Source organism: Haemaphysalis longicornis, unplaced genomic scaffold, assembly GCF_048455015.1.
Source record: "Haemaphysalis longicornis isolate Haplotype H1 unplaced genomic scaffold, Haemaphysalis longicornis Haplotype H1 scaffold_8, whole genome shotgun sequence".
NCBI lineage: Eukaryota > Metazoa > Arthropoda > Arachnida > Ixodida > Ixodidae > Haemaphysalis > Haemaphysalis longicornis.
This window is the reverse complement of record NW_027526445.1, coordinates 37,917,977-37,944,116: the sequence shown is the minus strand read 5'-3', so window position 1 is coordinate 37,944,116 and position 26,140 is coordinate 37,917,977. Positions and strand designations below refer to the sequence as shown.

The following is a 26,140-nucleotide window of genomic DNA, read 5'->3' as shown; positions in this document are numbered from 1 at the left end:
ATACATTTACACGTCTTATATAACCACCCGCGAGCGTCCGACCTTGAGCTGGCTAGTGCGTCGTAAGAAGCTTCTTTTCTTTCGTATAGGTATCTAAGACGACTGAAGCTCGACGGCGCGGTCCTGGCCGTGTGCTGAAACTTCTGCCGCTCAAGCGCGGACTGGCCGCACTGGCCGGCCGGCCGGACGGTACGGGCATAGTACGGGAGCATACGCTTGCAGCGCCGTCGGACGGCACTCCAAGGCCCCACTAAAGAGCCGTCGGACGGCACTCTAGACACTGCGATGGAAAAAAGGCGAGATGCGTGCTTTGTTTTGAAAACATGTGGCAGCCGACGTTTCGACGCAAAGCAATGTGCGTTTGTAGCTCTCGCCAACGTTTTTAGACCTAATCTAAAAACGTTGGCTCTCGCTTCGGGAAACGTTTGTAGCTCTGTCGTCTTTTCGGAAGCCTCAGTGCCTCAGTCTTCACACGTCGCATGTGGCGGGCACTACACTCCGTGGTTCAACGGACATGTGCGCAATCAAAAGCGTGGGTTTTATTAGTAGAAAAACTGCTCGTGAAGGACGAGACAGTAAGGATGGGACAGGACAGCGTTCATCCTGTCCCATCCGTACTGTCTTGTCCTTCACGAGCTGACAAAAGCGTCGGCGCAACGTACGGACTCCGTGGTCAAGAGGCTTGCGCAAACGGAGACGCCGTAGTCGAAGGATCGTTGTGCAAATTAGACTTGGGGCTTCCTGTTCGGGTGGTTAGAGCGTTGTGTGTGCCATGTTCGTGGACTGTGCTGCCGAGAACACCCGTGTCGACTCCCGTCAGTGCGGCGAACGTGTCCACCTCGTAACGTGATGATCCCGGGGACATCGGATGACAACAAATAATGCGTGAGTCTGCTGTGTTGCCTGAGAAAAATAGTGAGATAGCGGCCGCGGAAATTATAATAGGCCGTCTGAACAGACCTTCTGCAGTGATAACGCTAGAAGCATTGTCAGGGGCTGTCGTGGCAGGTGGGTACGGCACTGCCGGCGGCCGTTGCGCTTGCGATGGTCTAAATAGTTGTGCATCATGGCGGTCATGCGAGCAGTCACTTTATTTCTTTTAGACCGTTGCCCCGGGCGCTTGCGATGTCTTTGCTGGCACCAAACCCCGGTGTGCCTTGCCTGGCTCGTGAGCGTACATTATTTACGCAATAATAATAATAGTAATACTTTATCCATACCAGTCAGGCTTGCGTACCCAACCTGGGACCCAAATTACAGTTCAAAGTGGACGAGAGAAAGGGGAGTTAAGAAAAAAAGGGGGGGGGGGGGGAGAAGTGGGGAGGGAAAGTAGGAGGACGAAAAGAGGGCGGAATGGCATGGCAGAGAATAAATACAGAATGCAAATCAGAGTAGGGGAAAACGTGGGGTGATGACCAGGTAGTCCAGTGGCTACTTCAGGCGCTGTGGAGCCTTGGACACAAGTCTGATGTCGGTCATTTTCGGGTGGGAATGCTCCAACGAGGTCTGCTGGAAGCTGTCGCCACAGCGCAACAGCACGGGAGAGCCACGAGGAACTATGTCTCTCCGTTCGGGTCAGAAGTGGCTCGAGGCACTTTGTGGGGCGGTTGAGGCGTGGCGCACCCATTAGGGTATGGTGTCGGGGACCAAAAAGACGGCATAGGAGGCGGATGCTGGCAGCCTGGATTCGAGACATAAGGGGTTGCCAGGATGAAAATTGCAGCAGGGCGGCAGTCTGCATTTGTGTGTAGGACAGGCGCTGGCTTTTCGGCGTGCTCCGAGAGTAGAAGGTATAAGCCGCACATCGTTGCACACTGGCAAGGCGAGCATGAAGGGCAGCAGAGTGGGGCAACCAGATGGCAGACTAGGGCAGTGTACAGGCAGGACTAGGCAGGACTAGGGCAGTGTACAGGCAGGACTAGGGCAGTACTAGGACAGGCAGGACTAGGGCAGTGTACAGCTGCCGAAACGCCGTGGGGGGCATGCCAACAGGGCTGCGCGTGACAAAGCCAAGCATGCGGCAGGATCTGGCCACATCTGGCAGGATCTGGTGGACGTGAGGAGCAAAGGATAGGCGCGAGTCAAGTTCAACACCGAGAACAGTTGTTGATATCACTCGCTTAAGTTCGCGACCTCCAAGAGTGAGCACTGGGACTTCACGAGGGCAACACAGTCCGGTGAATGTCATTGTGCACGATTTGGCGGTGTTTACAGGCAGTTGGTGTTCTTCAAGTCCAGCGGTGACACACGTCAAGGTCAGCCTGAAGGGAGGTGTAGTCAGCAGGTCGGTGGATGGGCTGGAGCAGCGTAATGTCATCAGCGTAAAGAAATTGCGAGTGACACTGTCAATGCAGATTGTGAACAGTGTTGGCCCAAGTACACTTCCCTGTGGTACACCCGCGAGGACTGCCGTGCTGGAAGAGGTCGCGCCCTGGTAGATGACACGCTGGGTGCAGTTACTTATGAATGACGAGATCCATGAGAGTAAGCCACCTGAGATCCCCTTCATTTCAATGCAACTCAGCAGGGCTGCGTGTGGAAGGCGGTCAAAAGTTCGAGACGGGTCCAGCTGTACGAGCTTGCATGGGGTACGCTCATCAAGATGGGCACTTACTGTGTGCACCAGAGCGCCAAGTGCAGTCTCACAACTGCGGTTGCGGCGAAAGTCATGCTGGGCCGGGGACAAGAGTCCATGCCCCTCTAGGTGCGTCTGAATTTTCGCATTTAAAACACGCTCGAAGGTACGACAGACAATGGAGGTGTTGGCGATGGGCCGGTACGAGGATAGGACGTCTGCACGGGCACTGTGACCCTTGTGCACAGGTGAGACCTGGGCTATCCTCCATGCATCTGGGGTTACACCGGAGTCCAGGATTTTTTGGAACAGAGCACAAGAGGTGGACCATGGATGGAGCTGCAGATTTGAATATCAATGGGTGGATGCCGTTGGGACCAGGATTTTGAAAAGGGTTTATGTGTGAAACTGCATCTAAGTCGTCTTCCGAGGTTATTTGTGGGGTAGGCATTTCTGGTGAGACGAGTCCCGCAGGTTGGACAGGGTAGCTGGCAGTAGACGAAGGTGTTAGGTCACGTGTCCACACTGAGGAAAAATGCTGGCTGATTGCTTCAGCGATGAGGGATGGTGAGGTCGTGGTGTCACAATTGATGACAAAGGATGGACACCGAGACTGCCTCCGCTGGGAGTGTCGGATGTTAGCGAGGTGATCAGAGAAGCGTAAAGGTCATACATGTCGGTGTTGGCTTCAGACAGTACAATGTCTAAGGGTGTAAGGGCAACAAGTCGATGAAAATGGTCGGAGTTCAGGTGTCTATAGGAATAGACAAGCCGAGTGTTCGGGCCACAGCTTGGGTGGGATGTGAATGTGGTAATATGCAGGCCACGGTGGTCTGATGAGCCTAGGCCAGCTGTTGTAGTGCGCTCCTGGACGAGTGTAGGGTCCAAAGGGAAGCACAGGTCAAGGTAGGACTTACTGCCTGCATGTGAGGTATAGGTTGGTTCAGTGCACAGTTGGTGTGAACCCCGTGGATTCCATACTTTCGAGGAAGGAGTCAGAGGTGGGGTCCTGCGGGATAGGGTTTAGTGGATCACTCCAGTCTATATGTGCATTAAAATCGCCAATAATGTATATGTTGCGGAACGTGCTGCTTAGGGAAACTGCATGCTCAACTGAATGACGGAAGAGGCTGTAGGAATCGGCACGCGAAGCGGGCGGCCAGTAGGCACAAATCACAAGATAATTGCGCCCCTTAATTGTTAGTTCGATGAATAGGGATTCTAAATCCTCTGATTCAAATTCCTGGCGCCGGCGGCATGTCAGCGAGCTGGGTACCGCTACCAAAACACCGCCCCCTCGGGAGGTCGTTCGATCCTTGCAGAAAATGGTTAACTGGTCGAGTGGAGCAAGCTGTCCATCGTGATTAGACCCGTCCAACCCCGTTTCCACATGGTGCGAATATCGTATGTGGCATGAAAGCCATGGTAGCCTGAAGCTCCGGTATTTTGTTCCTTACGGAGCGGGCATTTGCGAACCAGATCATAGGGTCCTTAGGGGCCGGCTGATGCGGGAGAGGTGGGTTGGACGAAGGAGGACTTGCTTGAGAAGCAGGGGATAGCAGCTGATGTCTGGTAAAGAGTGGATCATCAAAAGCCGGAAGTTGGCACGGCGCACAAAACCACGGTGAAGACGATGTGGACAGGCGACGATACGCAGCAAGAGAAACTCCCTCATACGATTGGTGCAGCCACCGATCGCACCCATCACACTGGAGTGCAGCAACATGGTCATACACAGCTCAATCACAACGGGGGCATATAGGTCGCGTGGGCCGTCCAGGGTGGTGGGGTCCGGGGGTTAGGCAAAACGTCGCCAGCGAGGAGGAGATATACGACGATGTAGTGGCGGCGAGTGCTCCAGGCGAGCTCCGCTGAAGGAAAGCTCCGGCAGTACGTATGAGCTGAAGGAGGAACTACGACGGGCCACAGAGTAGGCCTAGCGGCAGGGCAGCGACAAGTCACAGGAGAGGCATCTCTCTCGAACGACATCCCCCGGAACGATGCGAGGGATGTCCGACGACCCTCGCGACCCGTGTTCATGGGTCGCGAGGTGCACAGAGCACTCGGAGCGCAACTTCAAAAGCACAAGGAAAAGTAAAAGGGAACAGAGCCGCGAAAAAGCACATGCGGCCTCCATTGGCTTGGTTGGCAGAATGTGGGCAGAACCCTGTTCCGAAAGATTTTCACGATTCGTAAAGATCTGAAAAGATCCTGGCTATCCGATGGAGAAGCTGGAAAGGTAGTTGCAAAAATGAGCTATGGGGTGTCAGCATTTGAGCGCTGTTGGCTTACTGCCCAGAACGGAAGGTGTGTGGAACGTCCGAAGTAACATTTTAGCACCGCGCACACTGATAACACTTGATTGGCAGTTTCAGACGGCAGGCCTTTATGGTGTAGCACCAAAACTGCACACCACACTTTCTTCTCATTGTAGTGGCGTGCACACGGCTGAAACTAAAAGTTGCAACTGGCAAACCATCCTCCATTTTCATTTCAGACTTGCCCTCTGGCAACCGTAATTTAGGAGGAGGAGAAATAACTTTATTTCACGCTAGTTAAAAAAAGGTGTCGTTTTCTGGAGGAAGGGAGCTGCTCCTATCCCTGGACACCTGCAGCCTGTTATACGAGCTGTCGCTTTTCTTCCAGGTCCGAGCTCAGCAAGGCAGCCTTCACTGGTCATCACTGGGGTATTTGGGGAATGCGGTTGATTGATTGATTGGCTGTAGGGTTTAACGCGCCGGCGCAACTCAGGCGATGAGGCACGCCGTAGTGTAGGGCTCCGGATTAATTTCGACCACCTGGGGATCTTTAACATGCGCCGAAATCTTGTACACGGGCGTTTTTGCTTTTCGCCTCCATCAGAAAAGCGGCCGCCGCAACCAAGAATTGAACCCGTGACCTCGTGCTCAGCAGCGCAACGCGTTAGCCACTGAGCCACCGCGGCGGGTTCAGGGAATGTTCGTGATGTTGGGGCAGGCCCATGTAACGTGGCAAAAGGAATACTGAGTTGTGCAGAAAGGGCATTTGTTTAAGGGGTGAATGGTGTTTCGACTTTGTGGGAGCCTTCCTATGTACGGGGAAGTGTTGGGTCCGGGTAGTAATGCTCCAGCGGTGCTTAAGAAGCATTGGTTCGGGCGACAGCATTAACTCGCTGATTTCCACTGAGAGAATTGCATCCAGGAGTCCGTACTATGTGACATGATGGAGGTGTTGTGGGGCCGTGCCAGGGAGAATAAGGTGCACTGTTGTTTTCTTGTTTGCCCCCCCCACCCACCTCCTTTTTTGCATTTCTTTCGACAAGACAAGGAATCGACATCCTTGACCCCCTGTTTGGCTCAAAGTTTCCAAGGGGTCACCGCTTCTAACAGCCTCCACTTGACAGGACAACACCCTTGGTCCTCTGGAGGAACCAGCTGGCTGTGGGGAAGCAGTCCCATTAAGAGGAGTGCCTTTCAACAGGTATGCACAACTGCAATGCTCTGTTGAGTATTTCTTGGGGGCTGTTGTTACACACAGTTGCTACTTTAAAACCAAATCACAAAAGCCGTTCTCAAGGTGGAAAACAGACATTAAAGGGGGTTGCGGTTTGTTGGGAGCCCATCAGATTGGCATGCTTTTTAACTACGTTGAATGCTCAGCGCAGCTGAAAAACCGATGTTTACAAGAAAGCCAGTCGTGCCTATCTTCTCAAACTTTTTCCTAATGGCTATCGGGGGTGGAACATTGATTTGTTAAAACCATCGGAAGCTACCTAAAGGGTTTCTTATTAAAGGGGCCATGCATACAAGTTTGTTTTATTTGAAAGATTTGGTGTTTATTGGGCTTTAAGCACTTCTTCAGCAGCAAACAATGCTTTATTTGCGGAGTACTATTTTAAATGAAAATTTCAATTCTTCCACTAAATTGTGTTTCTGTGATGTCGACAATGATGTAACATGACCTTAAAGGCCAACCGCACTCAAAATTTCGACCCCGCAAAATCACTGTTCCTGCATAGTATGACTAAAAAGACCGCGATGTACGAAGTACATTGCGGGCAGGTGGAAGCCGTCGGCGTGAGTGGCCCGACGGCGCGAGCTAGCTGTGCGGACTGACCGGTGCGGCGCGCTCGGCCAGCCAGGAGGAAAGTGTGAGCGCGCGCGTGCGGGGGTGTGCGAGGAGAGCGGAGAAGCGAGCGCTTGTCCCGCAACCACAACACTATTCGTGCGCTCCGACCAAGCCTCAAGCTGTGCATTAGAAAACATTTTAAAAAGTATGGCCCAGTGGCTGCGTTGCAAAGCGTGGCCTGCGACCTGTTAACATAAAGCAGTCGTCGATTCGTGCCGTGAATTGCCAACAGTTGGCTGTTCGTATGATTTTTGAGTGCCGCACTTGCGAAATAACGTCGACACAAGAACCTCAGACATGTTCGAGGGGTAATTTCTACGGATGAGACACAGTTCAATGCAAAAAGTTAGAAGTTTGGCTCGGAAAATATGGTTGCGTGCATTTTCGCGGTGAATTTATTTCAAGAAGCATATGGGGAACCATTGCCTTCTCCCAATCCACAGAGTGTATGAGCATTGCGGTAGTTGCAAGTAGCAGTGGTAGTAGCACCTGCAAGTAAAAGGAAAAACGTATTGGTCAGTTTGTCCTAAACAGCTGTTGGAGTTCAGTTACGTAAACTTGCGACACGCTGTTGTGCACTTGCCTACATCCACTTGAAACCCTGTGTACTCAAGGGACGGGAAGGTCTTTCTAATTTTGGCCACCACACAGGTGGGCAGAACAATGCGGTTGCCGGACCCGAGCCCGCCGAAAGCCCACCATACAAACTGCCTGTACGCAGTGTACCCGTATCGCCTGGAAGAAATTTGTATATGAAGCAGGACCGCAACTTTCCACAACTAGTAGATGCAATACTTTTCTTACGCGTTCACGTAGTCGATGTCCTTGAACCTTGGGTGGTAGTGCACCAATTTCTTATGTTCAGCATCGAGAATGAAACGTGTCGGGCAATACACGGTGAACTCTGGGTTCTCCGTGGCGCAGCTGTGCCCGTTTTGACGCAAAATTTTCACGTCCACTGCTGCCTTTTCGTGGCAGCACACGCTCTCTACATCGGAGTCCATAATTGTGCAATGGACACAGGTGCACCCGAAACGATCATCTACGCATAGGCTTCATGTTTTTCAAGTTGTTAGGGCAAATACTTACCACCCCGAGCTCAGTAGTCTCGCCGGCCGGGGGAAGAACGGCGGCGACGGCTTTACCTCGACATTCGATTTCACTCCTCCCTCGGCGATGGGCTCGTAATCGTACGGCCGAACCCCGAAAACAACACCTTCGGAGTAGTTTTACTCCTCCAACGATATATCAAAGCAATCGGCTCTCGATGTGTCCGACATGATGCCCTACTTGCTAGTGTCAACACCACCATGCAGCAGGTACCGCAGGTGCTCTATATGTTTGTCGGTGGTGGTGTTGGCCGCAATTTCGTGATTATACCTTTGCTTGAGTTGTCTAGGACAGCAATGTAAGTGGTGACTTCATACTGCTTGCTCGCCATGTTGAGGGTGGTGATTTGCTGGATCTTAAAGATGTCCAGGTCTGGGGTACCCACTACGACCAGGTTTTGATCCCTTCGAATGCGAAAAGTGATGTGGTCGTGTGTTGTGTCGGATATCTGCGCTGCGGCACTGATTGTGTTGGTGACACGCTGAATGAGCCACTTGGCAAGGATGAGGCCGGTACGAGGCCGAATGACCGCTTTGTAATCCTCAAGCGGGAGAAGTGGCAGTCGCAGTTGGCGGGGTAGGTGCTTGTCCAATTGGGAATGATGCTGCGGGGTGATGCCACTCGGTGAGGAACCGGGCTGCTGGTAGGAGGGTTGACCAAGAAGTTGGGACTGCTGTTGTCGGAGGCGCCTCTAGCTGCTACGGCTTACGACTTCGGTTCATGTGGGAGCTGTATGTGCTGGCCGTTCTTCAATACCAACGGGGTCATCGGATAAAATCTGAGGATCAGAGCCTCTGTGCTCAGTTTTCATGTCCGAACGGCGCTGGACGTCGGAGAATGTTCCCTCGAGTGCGCGGACAGGAAGGCCGCGCGAGGGAGCCTGCTTGACCGGTTGGGTCACTGACCCCGACAGAGAGGACGGAGTGGGCACCGCCGTCGCCGCGCCCGGTAGAGTTGTGGAATGCACCGAGGCTTCGTCGGCTCCGTCGGTCAAGCTGATGTCGTGGGTTGTCGTAAGAGAAGTGGCGGCACACTCACACTTGTTGCAGGTAAACCGCCGCTCCCCAGACTCCAGAATGGTCAGCTCTTCATCTGGCCAGGTCACACGCTTCACATGCACTCGATTCTTACAGTCGGCACATTGAAGGAACTTTTGTTTCCCGTAAAAACTCTTCGAGCACAGGGAGCACGCATTCGTGCTCCGCGCCATCTGGTAGGTTTTCTGTTTAGTGCAGACGTCCAACGTGCGGTCAAGCAGTACACGCACATAGCCTATGAAAAAATTTTGCTTATGTAATAACACCTACTACGGAGCAAAATTGTGCAAATCTAAGCTACACTACAGTGAAGTGAACTGCTGCTGGTGGCATTAGTAGCTTATGGCACTTTGTACCCAAACAAATTAGAAAACATTACGCTTGCTCAATAAGAAGTTTCAGGCATCGTGGTACCCAGTCCACATATTATTCTAAATGTTTTTGTTTATACACAGCCGGTGGTATACACATAAACACCTACAAATGTGATTGCAAGGAAGCTTTGGTATTTATTCCACAAATCATATAGAAAAATATACAGTTCCTACATTATTGAGAATAGTGCTGAGGATTATATTTACGATAAGTTGGCGGTTTTTTCTCCGCTGAAAGGCTGGCTTCACCCTGCTTGTTTTTCGGTAACGCACAGCCCATCTCAACTCCCCAATCCCTGTCTCTGCTTGCTTGCGCCCCCGTTTCTCGTTGTAGTGCAAGGCTGCAATTGCAACTCTGCAAAAAAAAAAGACAAGACAGTGTAATCTAACAGCCTTTCATTGCCAAATGCAACGAAAGACACTGGTTATTTTGCAACTACTAACCTTGCTTGCATTCCACCATGGCTATAGTGGTAAGTCTTGGGGGCAAATTGGTTGATGAGGCTGTGGAAGGCCTCACAGCTGTAGGTTTGTTTGCTGTGCAGTCGAAATCTGTGGCACAACCTTGAACATTGCAGGGGACCGGACAATCTCAGTCACCTTCCGATGGGCATCTGAATCACACACCTTTAAAGATGGCTTTGTTTTACTATGTTAGGTACCTTCATTCAGCCAAACACGCTGCTCTTCAGCAAGGTCCTCATGGGAGCACACTGGAAATGGGAAACTCGTGCTCGTGTATGTTGACTATGTGGCTTGCGAGCGAGCACCACTTTGGCAAAATCTGCTCTGGGTGGCCATCACTTGATGCAGCAGACCAGTACACGTGGTTCACAATGCCTTTCACCCAACTGGCCAAAACTTCCTGCCCCTGGCACTTTGATGCAGGAAGCAGCTTCTTTTTGACGCCTGAAATACAAGCAAGGCTAAGTACACATTTATGTTCTGAGGGCAAGCGGCAGCAACTTCTTGCAAGGCTTCCTTAAGCTCGCCTTTTGCCATGTGCCAGCAGTCGAACAGGTGCAGCACTGATGGGTACTCCTTTCTCAGGAGCGCTCAGATGGAACTGTGCCGGTCCGTTACAATTCTCTCGATGGAGCAGCTGTTTCGCAGAAGGAACCGCAAGCCTCTCTTGAGCCCCTCCAGCTCCGTTCTGACGCTGTTTCCCGCTTCGGTCACCTGAATAGCATTAACAGCCTTGAAGTGTGGCAGCTGTCCTTCATCCCCTTTCGTACCAATGAAAAAAAGACACACCTGAACAAGCTCGGTGTGCAAGACGATGTCGCACCTTGCATCCGTTAGTGTATATGTCAAATACTTAGTGTGAAAGCGTGGAAAATCGCACCTGCCATCCCCTGCAAGGCTGTGAGTGGCTGCGCTGATATATCGGACAGAAGCTGCCCGTGCTCCTTCTCCCAGAGTTGTAGCAAGGAAGGATGGGGGGGCAAGGGGCGAGACAGGAAAAAAACTTTTCAGCACACACCTCTAGTCACCTATTGAGTGAGATGACCTGCGCTGCTGTAGCTAACATCAGCAAGTGGGATAAAATATCACCGGGGAAAAAGCGGCACAGGACAGTGGTGCAGAACTGTGGACCCCATTCAGCTGAGCAGTACACTGACCAGCACGACATATAGGAACCATGCAACAAGACTGCTGTGCCATGTCGTCTATTTCCCAAATTACACAGCGGATTTGCAGAGCACAGGTTTTTTGGATCTCTAATGTTTTAAAGAAAAGCTGTCTGGCTTTCACTGAAGTCATCTGTAGTCCACCCAAAATGCACTGCAGAAAAGCGAACTTTCTGTGGCAATGATGGTCATGGGGGAAGTGAAGCAAATTAAAACACTTTCCTGGTCGGCAACAAACCTGGGTCCCTTACCTTATGAAGCGCATGTCTATCCAACTTTGCCATTAAGGCATTGTCAAAGCAGTTTGGATTTGAAGAGGGGCGCATGGATGTGCAAAATCAAACAGCAAAATCATCCACCCCTCCATCTAACAACTACGATAGCTGAACACTTGGGAAAGCCAAAGCCATGGAATACCTATATCAGTAAAAGATTAGAGAGCACAATGACAGTGCAGTAAACTATAATAAAAAGCAATACCTTAGGTGTATGTTAAGGTGGTGCGATGTGGGTCTCTTACTCCTGGGTTCGTTCATTTGGTGCTGGACGCTGGACTTGATTTCGAAAACTTTGGAACGCCCTGTTGTCCGTGACGATGACGTTAGGAAAAAAAACACAAAAATATGCACTTTTAGTGAGCTAAACAACTTATTTAATGTAAGGAACGGAACGTTATACAAATGGTGCTTCTTCATTGGGGCTTGGATGGCGACTGGCGCCCGCCTCTCCCGCTGTCTCGCCACTCACACCGCCGGGTCTGGTGTCCGTTTCACGAGTCCGCCGCGTAGCGAGCATCTGGCAAAACCTAACACCATGCGCCTGAGCGCAGGGGGCCGCAGGCGAAACACAAACACACCACGCAGTTGGGAGAGCCGGGGGCCGTATATGTAGTTTCGTCTGGCGTTCCATACGCGACATATTCCCCCCCCCCCCCGAAATGACTCCGTCATTTGCCTTTAGCTACATAGTTCCAATGGGTACATCAGTTGAGGAGAACTGTCCCCGCAGGCAGTCGTACTTCACATGATCGGACCTTTCCGTCATGGCCAGGAAATGTTGTTTCAACTGTTCCCATTTTCCACATCTGTCTGGGCTGCATTGTTTCGCCTAACAGCACCAAGTCGCTGGGTTTTAGCGGTCTGGGTGCGTTTCCTTGCATCAGAGTTCCGTAGTTCTCTCAGGTATTCTGTCGCCCATTCCAGAAATGGTTCAGCACGTCTTCCAGTCAAAAACAAGGCTGGAGAAAGTGGTTCAGGTTCGTTGGGCTCGCTGTAGACGTGTGAGGGAGCGCGAATTTAGCATTGCCTCTACTTGGTTCAGCGTTGTGCACAGTTCTTCAAATCCGAGGCTGCTCGTTCCTAGCGTCTTTTTTAGAGCCTGCTTAGTGAGTCCAACCAAGCGCTCATAAAAACCGCCCCACCATGGCGCGCGTTCTACAATGAACTTACATTGTATGCGAAAGTTGGCGACGAAGTTTTTCACGTCTTCATTTGTAATGACTGGCCAGAGCGCGGCTAGATCTCTACTTGTCTTCTTGAACGTGAGGGCGTTGTCACTATACATAGTGCTCGGTAATCCTCGTCAAGAAATGAATCGACGGAAAGCCAGCAGAAAGGATGCTGCCGTCATGTCACTCACCAATTGAGGTGTATTGCTCGGGTGATACCGCATGTGAAGAGCACGATGTAAGACTTTGTACTCGTCACTCCTTTAACGAGAAGAGGGCCGGCAAAGTCGTCACCGGTCACCTCAAAGGGAGAGACCAGGGTGATGCGGTCAGTCGGAAGGGGGCCGGTCACATGGCTTGCTTGCCGCGAATGAAAACGTTGGCACGTTATGCACGTCTTTATGGTTCTCTTAACCATCTGCCTTGCTCCAATCACCCAGAACCGCTCTCTCACTTGCGTCAGTGTATCCCGGATGCCTCCGTGCAACATTTCTTGGTGACACTGCAAAGCTAGAAGCTCCGTCACTTTACCGTATTTACTCGAATCTAACACGCCCTCGATTGTAACGCGCACCCGTTTTTCGCGGTTCGGAAAAACAAACAAAAAAAAAAACCCTACGTCCTTGATTGTAAAGCGCACTAGATTTTTATGATTTCATACAAAAATGCAGCTTTTTCCTAGTTGGAACAAACAATGTTTATTCTAAATGTGCCACAAAATGAACGGTGCTGGTTATCGCCAGCAACAGTCACCACAACGATGGTCCGAGGCAGCACCCGTTGGGGGGCACATTATCACTCGTCGTCGCTGTCTGACGACTCCTTGTCGCTCTCGACGGCCCAAAGCATGTCATCCTCTGTTCCATCCATTGCATTCGAAATACCGCACTTCTTGAACGCCTTACTCACCATGGTAGGCGGGATCGTGCACCACGCATCTTTCGCCCATCCGGCGAAGTCTTGCAGAGAGGCGCGCTTGATCCTGTTTGTAGGCGTGAGTTCATGGCAGTCGCCAACAAGCCACTCCGTGTACAGCGCTTGAATCCGGTCTTTCACTGGCTTGTTCAGCGAAACATCCAGTGGCTGCAGTTGCGATGTCATGCCACCAGGTATCACGACAAGGTCTGTATTGCAAGCGTGGAGCTTGTCCTTGATGCGCTCGTCGAGGTGGCACCTGAATGCGTCCAGAACGAGCATCGCGCGCAGGCCCAAGCTTGCGCCTGGTCGCTTCCGCCACACGTGGTCAATCCAATCGGCAACTAAGTCCGTGGTCATCCACCCCTTCTCGTTTGCGCGTATGATCACCCCACTGGGGAACACAATCCCTTTTTGGAGCGTCTTGCGTTTAAATATGAGATAGGGGGGAAGTTTGTGCCCGTCCGCAGTGCAGCAAAGCATTGCCGTCACTCTCGTTTTCTCGTGACCAGACGACAACACTCGAACTTGCTTGGTACCCTTCTTCTCTACGGTAGTGGTGGCGGGCATGTCAAAGTATAGCGGCGTTTGATCCGCGTTTCCGATTTGCCCGAGCTGGTAGTTGTTGCGGCGCAAGTTCAATATGTACCGCTGAAATGCGTCCAGCTTTTCCTCATACTCAGCCGGCAACTTCTGGCATTCTGGCATATGCCTGTCCGCCGGCGAAGTGAAAAGCCCTTCCTCTTCATAAAATTAGCGATCCAACACCTGCTGGCCTTGAACTCCATACGCGTCAGCCCTTGCCTTAACGCTAGCTGCATCGCCCGTATCTTCAGCAGCTCTGTCGTTACAGGCTTCTGAGCCACTCGCTGCTGCTGCACGTACTCCGCCAGCGGGTCCTCTATTTCGGGATATCGCCCCTTTTTTGGTCCGCTGAAACCTTTCCGTGTGGCCTTGCTTGCAAAAATCTTCTCTTTCTGCTTGCGCCAATCCCGCACGCAAGTCTCCGGGACACTGAATGCACGTGCGGCGGCCCGATTTCCGTCGCTTTCCGCGCACACGATGACCTTTCTTTTAAATGCAGCATCGTGGTGAACCCGCCGTGTCTTCGCAGTAGGAACTTTCATGGCAATAAGGACAGAGGAACGCAAAAAAAAAATCGACTACGCTGACAGAGGCAAACGTGCGCCGACTACGAAGAGCTGGCTACGCATTCAGCGCTTAGTCAAGCGGCCATTTTGAAATGCCGATGGCGATATGGCCATATGGCACTGCAGTTTTGAGTAGTACTCGATTGTAACGCGCATGCGATTTTGGGGCCTATTTTTCCGGAAAAAAGGTGCGCTTTAGATTCGAGTAAATACGGTACTATTCTTGGGTAAGACGGCGGGGTGCTTCTCAATTATCCAAGTTGGCTACGCTGAATCCTTCCCTCAACTCTTAAAATGCCAACACTGTCAATCATCAGTGACACATTACTCAAAAGTGAGTCAAGGGGAATTCTTACTCCTTGCGCGACACACGCAACTTTTCTTAAGAATCCCCTCTTTTGCTCCCGATGTATCCAGTACTCCTCAGCCTCATTCAACTCGTCGGATGTGAGGGTTCCCAATTCGGTGCTTTGTCGTTTAGTTCTAGCGATGAACCGAAAAACCCATGCCGTGACTCCGATTAGCTTCGAGTATTTCCGTAGTGATGCAAATCGATCACAGCCGACTCAGCAGTTGGCATGTCGTCGCTGGCAATGACCTAGTGTCCTTAATTTCTTCTAGTTCAATTTCACTGAATGTCGCCTCCGGAACCACTGTGGACCAATCCGACTCTGCGACAAATCCACGGTGCTACGTTCCACCATAGGACGTTCGTGGACAGTTGCGTGGCTGGGATCCCGTGTGTTAGAAGATCCGCAGGATTTTCCTTTCCCGGACAATGTCTCCATATGCACTTGTCCGTGAGGTGTTGAATTTCGGTGACTCTGTTGCGTACCAACTGCTGCCAGCGGTCGGAATTTCCATGAATCCAGTGGAGCGCGATTGTTGAATCCGACCACAGGTAGACGTTGGAAGGCTGTTCCTCGAGGGTTTCCAAAATGTAGCGACACAATCGAGCAGCAAGCAGGCATGCCATTAGTTCAAGTCTTGCCAGTGTAATTTCTTTGACTGGCGCCACCCTTGACTTGCTTATCAGGATTGTCGAGCTTGTACTGTTTTCACACTCGGCGGTAAGGTAGGCGACCGCTCCGTATGCCAGCAGACTTGCTTCAGCGAAAATGTGAAGGCAGTCTGTCCTCCCTCCATTTACTTGCGACCCGTAGTACTGTGGTACTTGAACCTCGAAAAGATGTTGGAGTCCGTCTAGCCACTCCGTCCAGGCCGCCGCGATGTCGTCAGGTAACGTGTCGTCCCAGTCTATGTTTCTCCGCCACAGTTGTTGGAATAGGATCTTGGCCCGCACGATGAAAGGAGAAAGCCACCCCAGTGGGTCATATATCCGCGCCGTTGTTTGCAGCATGGACCGTTTTGCGGGTGGTTCTACGTCGCGAAGGCGATCCGTGCTTGGAGAGAACGTTAACTGGTCAGCACATGGGTCCCATGTAAGTCCCAAAACTTTCAGTACTCCCGACAGATAGCCGAGATGAATGGCGGCCCGGTAGTGACGCTGGAATTGCTGGCGTAGCATTTCGCTGTTAGACGACCATTTGTGCAGTTTCATTTTCGCTGCTTCAAACATTTCCGTCGCATCGTTGTAGAGCTTTATTGCTGCTTCCTCGCTTTCAGCCCCTGTTAACAAGTCATCCACGTAAAGACTGTTCTTGATCTGACTCGCAGTTTGAGGGTACCGTTCTTCGCATTTCCCCAAGTGGTGTTGAAGTGTTGCAGAAAGCAGAAATGGGCCAGCCGTCGTTCCGAAAGGTACACGGGTCATGCGCCGAGTCGCAATTGGTGGAAGTGATTCACCCGGTTTTGGTGTTGTTTGAAACCACAGAAAACGCAACGCGTCTCTGTCGACTGGTCTTATGCCAACCTGTTGAAATGCTTGTTCAATATCCGCAGTTAAGCAGTAGACCGACTAAATCGGCGGTCAGGTTCGGCCTGCTTTCCAAGTTGTCGTTGAGTGATTTTGCTGAATTATTTTGCGACGGTGCGTCAAAAACCTCTCGAAGCTTGTGGGCGTCACGTACAACAGCCTGATGTGGCATATAGTAAACGGCATCAGCTTCACTCATGCTGTCTTCGATAAGTTCTGCTATTCCCAGGCGTTTGTAGTTTCAGATTACTGCGTCGTAGTCCTGGCACAAGTCTGGGGACCTTTGAAGGCGCCTCGCCAAGTGCTGTAAGCGCTTCAAGGCTATCTCCTTATTATGGTGTAGTGACGTTATTGGCTTCCAAGGAAGCGCCACCTCGTAGCGTCCATCCACTCGTTTGACGGTCTCCTCGAAAAATTCGAGGGTGGGATGTGGGCTCTTCGTTTCCTCGATGTCGTTCACTCCAATCAATTCCAGCGTCCAGAACTTGGTCAGCACGTCAGCCGCATTTCTTTCAATGACAGACGTTCGCAGCGTGATTGTTTGCGTGCACTGGGACGACGCATAACTCCCCTCTACAGGTCCTTGATTACTCCAGCCGACCGCCATCTCCACCACCCTTAGCTTTCCTTCGAGCTTGGGGTCCGGCCCGTTGTGTGCCGCCAGAAGTGATCTGATCCGATGAGCATCTCGATACTTTCTGGGCCACTGACATCAGCCACATTGTAGCTGAGGGCCGTGAGACAGTCGGTCCACATACTTGGTGGTGAAGGGAGAATTTGGTCACAAATTACATCGGTCGCCAGAACATCTAACTCAAGTTCTTTTCGATCTATGGTTTGCAGTTTTACCGCCACTCTCTTATACAGTTTCTCATCTTGGTGACCTCCGAAGACACCAACTGTACGCTTCTCGCTTCCGAGCAATTTGCATCCCAATTTCCTCGATGTAGCCGATGTTATGTAAGAGCGTTGACTACCGCCGTCGAATAGGATTCGCACCTGAGCTCTAGAAGCCTCTCCGCAACACCAAGCTGTCGCAGTTTGGAGCAACACCGTCGGTTTGGGGAAGGTTTCACTTTCTGTGACGGGAGCCCCAAGAGTCACGTGCGCGTTTGTGACGGGGTTGGTCGCTTCTCCTGCATTCGCCCCTGCATACGTCGGATCGCACATAGTGCTAGTATGTCTCTTCTGACACTTGGTACAGCGAACGTTTGTCCTGCATGCGCGGGCCTGATGACCTTTCTTCGTGCACCTGAAGCACCTTCCCTCGGACAGCAAAAGCCTTTTCTTTTCTTCTATTGTTTTTGCACCTCCGCAGTGTTGCTTCGTATGGCCGTTTAACACCATTCTTGAGTTGCATTTTGGTGTAGCATTGCAGCTGATGGAGCATGCCTTTGTTGGTCTTTTGCGTGCGATTTGGAGCCTCGATCGTTGGTGTTGTGCCTCGTAGGCGGCTTCACATCCATGCATTGCAGTGCAGCAAGGTTTTCGCGGCTTTCCACTTCAACTCCAAGGAATGACAAGAGCCTTGAAAACGTGCAAACGGTACCTTTCTTTTCTCCACCCGTCGTTGTTGGCGAACCGTCTGGGTTTGTCTGTGGTTCGGAAGTAGGGCTGCTCGTTTCCAGTACTCCCCTGCGGCTGAAGTCCAGCAAAATGTCTCTCGGAATCGCTCACTGCAAGACGGGAAGCAACATACAGTCGAAGGTGTTGAGTTTTCGGCCAAGGGCCTCGAGTCCCCTAATATGCGCTGACACAGTGTCGTATAGACGACGAAGTCTACGCACATCGTCTGAGGCGCGCACAGGTTGTATGTCGATGAGCTTCTTCATGTGCTCCTGAATTAGGAGCTCTTCGTTGCCGAAGCGTTGTTTCAGAAGCTGCGTCGCGTCAGTGTAGCAATGGGACGTGGCCGGCAGACCGGTCAGCACGGCAGCTGCGTCACCTGTTAGGGATGTTTTCAGGTAGTGGAACTTGTCCAGCGTGGAGAGATGTTCGTTTTTGTCCACCATCTGCTCGAACAGCTCCCAGAAGGACTGCCACTCATGCCACCGTCCACTGAACTTGCCCAGCTCGATTCTTGGTAATTTTGCGTTGATCCGTTGTGACGTCGTTGGTTGAGATCCATCACCGTTCGTTGGTACGGTTGCTTGGGTTGTCATTGCTTGATCTGGAGAGTCTTGCCTTGGGTTGCCGTTAATATGCTGCTCCAGCCGTGCCAAGCATTGGACGATGCGGTCCTTGTATTCCAATACTTGGCTGTATTCTTCCTCCAGGTCGTCCTCGGAAATGAGGGGCTCGATCTCCTTGTTGACAGTGTCGAGCTCCCTTTGAATGGATGTCAAGCGTGCATGTAGCACTCTCGCCCCGTTCTGTGCGAGACTACCTTGCAGGCTTTGCTGACATTCGTTGATGAGGCGTGTGGCCTGGGACCGAAGAGCAGTGCCTTTCTTGCACCCGCATTCCATCTTCACCAAAGAGCACCGCAGTTCCTTTGGCTCACCCGAAGCACATCACACGGTCATTGTGGAGATGTTAGGGCGTGGTTTCGTTAATGTAAAGTCCACGGCACGATGAGTTCCCGGGTTTCGGCACCAGAATGTTGTCCGTGACAATGACGTTAAGAAAAAAAACACAAAAATATGCACTTTTGGTGAGCTAAACAACTTATTTAATGTAAGAAACGGAACGTTATACAAATGGTGCTTCTTCGTTGGGGCTTAGATGGCGACTGGCGCCCGCCTCTCCCGCTGTCTCGCCGCTCACACCGCCGGGTCTGGTGTCCGTTTCACGAGTCCGCCGCGCAGCGAGCATCCGGCGAAACGTAACACCACGCGCCTGAGCGCAGGGGGCCGCAGGCGAAACACAAACACACCACGCAGTTGGGAGAGCCGGGGGCCGTATATGTACTTTCATCTGGCGTTCCGTGCGCGACACGCCCCAATCGTCATTTCGACAGAGGGGTACTTGATTTCATCTTAGAGTGCACGCTGTGGCTAGCACACTTAACAGAATAACAACTTGTTGATCAGCAGTATCAACAGAATACTTGTTGATCAGCAGTATTGACAGTTGGCTTCGACGATGTCACCACTGAAAGCGATTCATGTAAAAGAGGGAAAGAGCGTGTGATTGCAGGACTTGTCACCTGTCGGGGCGTCCGTTTATCTCACATTTTGTTTTGCCCATGAGCAATGCACTAAGCAAAACAGCAAACACAGCTCTTCTCGTGCATACACCTGAACAAATACAAGAACGGCAGTAAAGAAGTGTCGATTTCACTCACAGCCACAGTTCTTGCACCTCACTGCGCTTTAACAAACTTCGCCATGTCTCCTTTTCAACGAGCATCTGATGGCCACCGGTGGAAACTGGTAAGCACCTACCTGCTTGAACACATTACGATTCACATTGCTACCAAATGCCCAATTCCAAAGTGCTGGCTGCCAGTAAGGTGGCGAAGAACCTATGAATGAAAAAAAACTTGCGTAGTGAACTGCCGGGAACAACACACAGCCTTTTGAATGACAAAAAACTGCCGCAGCTGAGGGGTAACAACACCGATGCTGGAGAGCGTGTGCAGGGACTATTTCGGGTTGGACCCAGAGAACAAAATGGAACATAAAAAGCAAGGCGCAATTCAGTGCTACAAAAATCTCTTCATGTTCAAGACATGTGGCAAATCACAACACAACACAGCTTGCGAAAGACGTGAAGCCGTGTTCCCGTAGCATTTAAAATGACCCATGGTTGCACGACATTGGCGTTTAGTAACTACAGGGGCCGAAGTCTGTAAGGCGACGCGGTGTTGGCATGCAAATGCATGTATTCTGGGGTTGCGGAATCTTTTGGAGTCATGGGAAATGGCACGGGACGGGTCGTTTTGCACATCACTTTGCCCCTGGGTGGAGGTGTACCTCCTAACAGGCCCCGTGCCATTTCCAGCGTTTCCTGCCTTTCCAAGCGACGCCCCAACCCCAGAACACATGCATTTGCATGCCAACACTGCGTCGCTCCAAAGCGACCCATTCCGCTTTAGAGAATTCGGCCCCTGGAGTTGCTTTTAAATGTGAGAGCATTAAACAGTATACAGACCGAAAAAAACTGGCTGTAGCAGTGCATAGCTGTGACACATTCTGCAGTTCCTGCCTCCTATTTCAGACGAGTAAATCCATTTGCTGTGGTTTGCTCTACAGAGCATGCTTCAGAAGAAAAAGAAAGGAAATAATGTGCAAACACAATAGCTGAAATGCATCTCATAGGATGTGCCTTTCAAAATAAAAAAGTTGAGAGGCAAGGGCAGATTCACATGAAGAGAGTGCCTCTGGTTAAAGTGTTTTGATAGGCAGGTGATGCGCCAACTTTCATACGCCAACTGCTTCTGCTCCTCCCTCCCAGCTGTGCAGCAGCAAAAGAACATTAAAGGCCAACTGCATTGAAAAGTCAGACCTCCTGAAAACTCAATTTTTGTATAGTCCGACTAAAGAGACTGCAAGGTGCAAAATATGACAAATAAGCATATCCGCAGTGCAGACAACCATAGAAAATATGAGATTTTGAAACTGAGATTGAGAAGAGTGCGGCCATTACGGCAGGCTGAATTGACGTAACAGCCAGCGAACGAGCGGCCGGCCGTCCCGAGCAAGCCTGCGCGCGGCCACTCTCACTCGCAGCAGCCCTTGCAGAAGCCCACCCAGGGGAGCTTAACTGGTTCTCCAGCTGGCCAGAGGACCAAACACATGGCCAGCCACAACGTCACTTCCGCTAAATCGTTATTTGTGCGATCTCCCGGCAGGTGCAGCGTCATCTGTGGTGGAGCCATGTTAAACGTTGCTAATTTACAGTGCATTTCACGGGGCTACCAGTCATGCCCCAGTTGGTTTGGTGGTACATACTGTACGTTCAAAGTAAACTTGGGCGAGGTGAAATTCGAGTGCAGTTGGCCTTTATAGCGTTCCCATTCACAACACCTCACTGCTTAGGTATCCCCCCACAAAATCTTGTTTTAAATTTTGCTATGGGCATTGCAAACTATACAATACAAACATGTTCAGTTGGATTGAGTGTAAAGTGTTTTAATAGCCGGCATACCAAGGAACTTGGACCTTATTTATGGATCTTAGGTAAGAAATCGGGCCACGCTCACGTCGCATGCGCAAGTCGTGCAATATCTGAACTGTTTGCCTTTCCTGGACGGCACGAAACATGGTAATTCTGAAGTATAACACTTCAAGAAACATTGTAAATACTTCTTCTTGGGTTTCGACGATGCCATGATGTCAAGAGAGCTGTGACAAGCAGAATGTTACTACATGCAGTCCTCAACGCATTGTCCCGACCACATGTAAACAAAGCTATACTCGGTTACAACTCAAGAACGGCACCACCTCATGTAGTGTATCACTCCGCCAAAGCGCTGGACCCGTGACGTCAGTGCGCGCGCGTTTTGAAAGGGGTTTGCTATGAATCCGTGATATCGTCTGCCTTGTCTCACGCAGTTTGTTTGTCGTCACTGGAGTCGTTTATGAGCATATTAAGTCCAACAAATCACGGGAACGGCTCACGCCATGTTCAAAATATTCCCAGTAACGCCCTACTTGCGCCGCGCGGAGAAACATCTGGCTACGGTGATAAGGCACAGCGGCAACTCCCGGTGCCATTCTTAAGTTGTCACCGAGTATAGGCTTGTACACTCCGTGCATACAAACAGCTTGGATTCCCATCCGACTTCGGCTAGCTACCCAGCTCGAGATGGTAGTCGAATGCGGCTGTGCTGCATAATGCCGTTTCTTTTTTGTTTGTTCTGTGTTTTTTTTTTTTTTTCGAGATGACGGTTGGGGCAGTTTATCAGGAGATTTATGGCTGTGCCCGTACAATCAGGAGAATAGGTAAGAAATCGGGAGTCTTCCGGGTAAATCGGGAGTGTTGGCAGGTATGTGTTATTGTTTGTACTGCTGCGTCCGCTGAAAGTATGCTGTCATGGTAGCTGTTGGGATGCGCCTCCCTTTAAAGGCCAACTGCACTCAAATTTCACCTCGACCAAATTTATTTTTAGTGCTTAGCAAGTACCACCAAATCAGCTGGGACACGAGTGATAGCCCCGTGAAACGCCTCGTTAATCAGTCAGAAGCCTTTAAAAAAGCTCCACCGCAGACCACACTGCACCTGCCGGCGGATCACGTGAACAGCCTTGACGCGCCTGTGACGCTCCAGCCAATGGGGGCTTCTTCCTCTGGCCAGCCGCCCAGCTAGAGAACCGGTCGAGCTGTGCTGTGAACGCTTCACCCAACTGCTTCCCTGTGCACGCGTAGAGCTTGCACGCAGGCTTGCTCCCAAGCTGCTGACCGTCTGGCCACTTGCTGAACAGCTGCAGCGTCACTTCTGTGGCCGCGGTCTTCTCGATTTCGGTTTCAAAATTGCCGATTTTTGCTGACCGCTTGCGGTGTCCACGCATATATTTCAGCTGTTGTATTTTGAATCTTGCTTTTTTTTTTTTTCAGCAGACTGTACTGAAATAGTGTTTTCAAGGGGTTGAAATTTGGAGTGCAGTTCACCTATAAATGCTGAATTTATAAAATTAAGTGCTTGCAAAATGACAGTCCCGATTTTACGAGGTTCTCAATTTAACTAAATAATTCGCGGTTCCCAGTGACTTCGTTGATCGGCTTTTAACTGTATATTTGCAGTCGTGAACAATACAGAATAAATTTTGGCAGCCTGCACGGTTCTAACCAACTCGCCGCAGATCGGAGAGGACGGGGCAATAGCCCTGGCCATGGTTACCGGAATGGAAAAGAGAGTAATTAGCAACATCTAAAACAGCAGTCATAAACTTTTCATGAGAACTCATCTCGATAACTGCATACAATATTATTGGAGGCAAAACCGCAGTAGTATGGACTCCAGTGCACTCCGGAATGCCTGGCAGTGAAGTATCACAGGAGGCTGCTAAAGATATCGCCAACCGAGCCTTCCAACCCCATGCGGACACACGGGCAGATGAAACAGCAAAAGAAAGAGATGCACTCACTTCATTTAGGGAAGTCTTGTACCACTGCATATGTACCAGGAAAAAGTATCCAGAGGCACGCGAAAATCTGAATAGGCCCAAGGCATCGCTTGGAGACCAATACAAACAGGAACTTTGCCTAACCCACTTCTGTTTAGGTACTGCTACCCCGGGACAGTCAGCGGTCTTCGTAAACCGTGCAACAAAAGGGCAAATGTCAAAGATGTGATATGGGCATGCACAGAAAAGTAAAAATACACGCAATGAATAAACATGTAATAACGAGCAATGGGAGACTGTGCTTCTCAGCTCGGAAGAACACGAGCTGATACAAGGGGCTGAAGAGGGCCTGTAGCTGATGGCTGAAAAGCTCTGTGCGCTCTCATTCCTTCTTCTTCGTTTCCTTGGCCTTGGGAAAAAAGTTTTTATTTTTCTTTCTTTCTCTAACTACATCACACCTCCAGCAGTTGCAAGCAGAAATAGCTTGCGTAAAGTATGAAAGATGGCAGCTGGCTTTGGTATGGTGCTATCCCAACTAGGAACAAAGTAGACTGCTCTGGTGACAACTATGTTAAGGGTGCAAAAATTGTGCGAAGGGAACAGAGGAGAACATCACTCTGTAAATTTTGAGAAGTCACAGGCGCTCGCATGATGTAAGTAAATACATAACGTTTGTCTTTCTCAGAAGTAGGAGGTCGTGGTCTCTGTGCCCAGCCTGCTTGCCTCGAGAGAAGTTTGATTCAGAGATTCTCCTTCACCCAGTGTTGCCACAGTGCTGCCCGGCCCCCACTCCATTTCTGCCCTGGAGTTGGTGTTCCAGCAGCAACGGTGGGGAATTGGGCTCGTCCTCCGGCAAAGTGGGCCACCAAGCTGTCTACGAGCAGCCGCCTTTCTATTGCCCTTCACTTGGGCAGGCAATGCCTTTCCTGCCTGAGGGACCAGGTGGCCACGGCAAACAGTTGTGGTTAGTGCCAGCATATTCGGGTGTGCTGCTGGAAAATGGTCTCTTCCCCCTGTCAGGTAATGGCCGTCCGAGCCGTTGTGGTTGCTGTGGTACCGGGATGCTATGACAGAAGTCTCTGTGGCTCTAGCATATCTGAAGTCATGGGGTGCAGTGCTCGTTTGCACTTGGTTTTAGATTACCTCGGAGCAGCAGTTTGATGGGCTGCCGGTCCGAGTTGCTCAGATTCTGAGCTTTTGATGACGTGCCTTACCCAGTGTGATGCGGGTTGTTGTGTGGATGAGGAGGTCAAGTTTAACTGGCAGAGAAGAAGCGAGGCACGTGACGTCAGACAAGGACAACGTATATTAACGGGACAGAATTAAAAAAATACACACAATTAACTATGACCTAATCTAATCAAAGGACTAGATGTCCGGCAAGACACTGTTAACTCAATAGAGTTCCCGCTCACGTCTTGCAGTACTCGGCGGTAGGAAGCTGTGGCGGTACACTTGATCGGTGTGATGGCTGCAGGCGCTGTCTCCTTGACGCTGGCGTTGGCCGCCGCAAAGTCGGGTCCCGTGCGCTAGGCTCGGGGCGCTGCCGCGGTGCCCTTGTCAACGCCGGTGCGGCGACAGATGAGCGCTTTGGCCCGTGTGCTCCGTGGCCAGTCTCGGCTGAGCTGCCTCGATGTCCGCGGGGAAGATGCGGCTCGTAACGGAGGTTCTCCGAACGTTCTCGGGCTCGTAACGGAGGTTCCCCGAACGTTCTCGTCCGGCAGGTCGCTCCTCGAACCTTGTTCCTCCCGCTCTCGTGCCACGATCCTCTGGCTTCCTCCTCCTCTTTCTCTCTCGCGCCCTTCTTCGGCCTCCGCACACACCTCGTCTTCCTCGCTTCGACCTGCCGACCCCTGTCCGGTGAGCAGCGCCTCCTCACACCCAGCATTAGCAGTAGGGATCACTCTTCCTATACAGTAAAATCTCGGTATGACACCCTTCAGGAGGCTGTGGCAAATTGTGCATTATTCTGAAAGATCGAGGTGATAAGTGCAAAATTTAAAGGACCACTGACACCAATTTTTGTGCCTGATATTATTGTACCATTTGCTTCCTTTACCTGCCACGACGTCATTCGTAAAGTATGAACAGCGTGTGTAGAGTGGAACATATTTTAATTCAATGGTAAATGTAGCCCCCACGAGACCTCTCTTCTTTCGACTTCCACCGAAATCGACATCTCGTGACATCAACTCAGGAGAGCCAAAGGTGGTGACGTCATCGCGAGATTCCAAAATCCGTGACGTCGCGTAACAACAACCGGCGGATCGCAAGGCAGTCGCATGAAGCAAGTTCCGAGCCTTCTATTTCGTTCCGTGAGCAGTGCTGTGAGCAGTGCACGATGCATTATTGGTGTTCAGTGAAGAACTGTCCATCGAAAACGGGAAGTGCAGGTTCTTTTGTAGCATTTCCTCGCGACGAGGTGGTGCGTGATAAATGGGTCGGATTCGTGCGCCGCAGCGGTCGCCCTGAGTGGGTTGCGAAGAAGAGCAGCGAACTGTGTTCGCTCCACTTTTCAACCGAGTGCTACAGTGAGAACCCGGAATACCTGGCGAGGTTTAACCTTTCAAAAGGTCGCGCCTGGATCTTTCCCGGGTCACTGCCAACCATGTATGGTGCATGTGTCCTGGGAATTAAAATTATGATTGCAGTGACGATACGGATACATTCCTGTGTATGTCTGTTTACTTCAAGAGTTCATTTTTTCTTGAGGCATGAGAGAAGGTGTTATAATGCATGACATTGCACTGTGTACTATTATGGAATAAAAACACTCTCTTTGCTCCACCACTTTTAATATTCTGGGTACCTGAACCCAACGTACGCCTCAGATGGGAATGTGTCCCTAATTTTCCCGACTGCACAGCTTGGAATGACTTCTCGGTGGCCTGCACCCAGGTAGTGGTAG

The 26,140-nt window shown here is 50.9% G+C and overlaps 1 long non-coding RNA gene across 1 annotated transcript; it reads left to right on the top strand.

Annotated features, from left to right (window-relative positions):
• The first annotated feature begins 308 nt into the window (after nt 1-308).
• Nucleotides 309-24,444, top strand: LOC144150087 (uncharacterized). The gene is made up of 3 exons (XR_013318427.1): nt 309-885; nt 5,877-6,034; nt 23,995-24,444. It is a non-coding gene; the product is annotated as an uncharacterized LOC144150087 (long non-coding RNA).
• Nucleotides 24,445-26,140: the final 1,696 nt, after the last annotated feature.